The 2,950-nt window shown below is 43.5% G+C and overlaps 1 pseudogene; it reads left to right on the top strand.

Annotated features, from left to right (window-relative positions):
• Positions 1-715: 715 nt before the first annotated feature.
• LOC118755911 lies at positions 716-2,193 on the top strand (annotated as a pseudogene).
• The last annotated feature ends 757 nt before the right edge of the window (positions 2,194-2,950 follow it).

Raw genomic sequence — 2,950 nt, 5'->3', positions numbered from 1 at the left:
GGAATGGATTTTGAAATCATGAAATAGCTGGAATAAGATGCAGGGAACCATTTTAATAGGCATTTTCATTCAACTTATTTTGGATTGAGGATAGGTGTGTTTACAATTCATACAGCCCCTGCTTTCAACTCGTGAAATATATTTGTATTTTTGTGAACTCGTTAAAAAATCGCAGTCTTCAACATTTCTATCAAGCGCCCATTTGCAGCCTCACGACGATTTATCAGTTAATACCCTTGCGCTGTTTTTTTTTGTCTTTTGCCAACTGTGCCTGAAAGTCAGCGATGCGCGACTATAAATCGCACCAAATCCACTGAAAAGCTTTGAAATTATGATTTCATTGAAAGAGTGAAATATTCAAAAATTTCACTATATTTCCTATGTCTGCATGCGCCAAGCGCTACCTTCCCTTTACTATAAGTATTTTGTAAGTTTTTATGTACATATATATGTATGTAGTTATGCACAATTTTATCAACCAAAATTTGTACGTAGCTACCGATAATTCATAACCGCAATTCATAAAATGCTTTCTAATGGACTTTTTTCTCTATTCTCTTTGTGTTATCACTACCATTGCAGATATGTCGGCGAGTATTCCAACATTCCCACCGAATATGCGGAAGTGTCAAGTTTCGGCAAAGCGCCCAGTGAATATGGCTGTGGTGGCATACAACGGCATGAGGCAGGCTCGCCAGCACCCTACGCCACATCGGCCATATTGAATGGTGGCAGTGGTGTGATTGTTGGTGGTCAGCACCAGCAACAGCCACGTTATCAGCAACGACCAGGTGATTTTCGTATGCAGCAACAGCAACAACAGCTGCAACAGCAATTTCAACAGCCGGATCAAAGACCTATGCATCCACACTATCACCAGCAACAACAGCAACATCAGCAACAGCTACAGCAGCACCACCAACAACAACACTCAATGGGCAATATTTACCAACCCATGTCGGTGGCCAGTGAAGTCTATCCGAGCAACATGAGCAATCGTTCCGCCTATTCGGAGCAATACTACTATGCCAAGGAGAAGATTCATATCACAGAGAATAAGTTGAGCGGCTGTCACACCTATGATACGGCAGGTGAACTGCAACAGCAGCAACAACAACAACAGCTGCAATTGCAACCTTTGCATCAGCAATTTGCCGGCGTTGGCACTTTACGTCGCCAGCTCGGTTATAATGCAACAGCAGCAACAACAACAAACACAGCAGCATAGCCCCAGCATGAGCGCTGAGAAGTTGCAATTACAGAAATTGAATGCCTTGAACAACAACAATCACAACAACGGCAATGACACGAGCACCACAGAGTTCTCGAAAAATTTACTTGACCTAGATGCCGGCTCATTCTGCTACAACGGACTCGCGGACTCCGGCTGTGGCGGCTCGCCCTCGCCCATGGCCATGCTGATGTCGCACGAGGACGACCAGGCGCTCCATCACACAGCTGATGGGGAGCTGGATGGCGACATGGAGCGGTTGTATGTGAAAGTCGATGAGGAGCCAAAGCAACAGCAGCAGCATCATCAGCAACAACAACAACACTTACTGCCTTTACCGCCATCAAATCAAGTACATCCCAGTGTCGCCATAACACTCAGCCCCAACAGCGGCAACAATTGGCGCACACAATCACAACAGCAACAACAACAACCCTTCGTACGCGCCTCCTATCGCGCTGGTAGTGGCTATGGCAGCGGTAGCACTAATCTCATGATGACCAGCAGCGGCAGCAGCGCAGCTAAAAGTAATAGCAGCAGCATTGCTGGCAGCAGTTCGCTTAGTTCGTGTTCGGAGAGCGCTGAAGAGCGTCACCAACAACAACATAAAATATTGCAAAATGGTGATTGTGAGCTAATTTATGCACCCAGCAGCGTGGCGAGTGAACGTAGCTTGCTAATTAGTGGCAGCGGCAGCGGTTGTGGCAGTGGTGGCAGCATGTCGGCTCATCCGCAAGGGCCACATGTGTGACCGGTCGAACAATGTGTTATAGTCGGCAGTGGCGCAGGGTGTGGAATGGCATCGAAAGGTGTCGGGGTGGGTTTGAAAAGTTGCGGGCTGACGTGCGACTTGAGTATTGATGAAGAAGCGGCGTGCGATGAAGCGGCGCAGGTGGATTTTTATACGCGCGAGGTGCAAGAACTGCTGGCGTGGTGTGAGCGTGTAAACAAAGGGCAGCCTGGAGTCGAGTGAGTGAGGGGCTATGGGGCGGAGGGGGGTGGGGAGTGTAAAAAGCATGGAGGAGGTGGTGCGAATATAGTAAGATAAGTACTATATAGTTACGTATGTGTATGTGTATATGAAAACTACATAAATACAAGCGCTATGGAAGCGAAGTAGGAGGCGCAGTGCCCAAGGTGTTCTGGTAGAGTTTCTCATTTGTTGAAGCAAGAGTTAAAGAATTTTTAATTTTTAAATTCTATTAAAATGTTACTTTTCCCTTTTTTTAGATATTTCTTAACTTTTCTGGACATAAATTTTACAGATTCTAAATAAAGATAAGCAATCGAAAGGTTATAGATATTTTGAAGTCAAGCTGTTGTTTCGAAAAGTATAGTCCATATCGGCTCCTTAAAAACCATGGGAAAGCAAAAAAAATAACATAAAACGATTAACGAAAACTCGTGTAAATAAATTGAAATAATTGTTTTAATTTTGGCATTTTTTTCTAAGGTGTAAGCTAAAATGAAATAATCAATCACATTAAGGATATTTAAAAATCAAAGTATGTCCCTATGCAGTCAAAACCTATATTATACCTATGGTCACTAAAGGGTTAAAAAAATACCTAAATTTTTAGCTTTGAAAGAAAATTGAAATGCGATGGTTATGCTTATTCTATTAGGTCATCTAGTTTCTGTCTGATACGTGCTATGATTTAATCACGACCGCTTATGCTTGAGACTAAAAGAACATGTTGCCAACAGTAAATTTGTATT

The sequence above is a fragment of the Rhagoletis pomonella genome, unplaced genomic scaffold (assembly GCF_013731165.1).
Source record: "Rhagoletis pomonella isolate Grant_MI unplaced genomic scaffold, Rhpom_1.0 Rhpom_scaffold_07892, whole genome shotgun sequence".
Classification (NCBI taxonomy): domain Eukaryota; kingdom Metazoa; phylum Arthropoda; class Insecta; order Diptera; family Tephritidae; genus Rhagoletis; species Rhagoletis pomonella.
The sequence above is the reverse complement of the archived record's forward strand: the minus strand, read 5'-3'. Positions and strand labels throughout refer to the sequence as shown.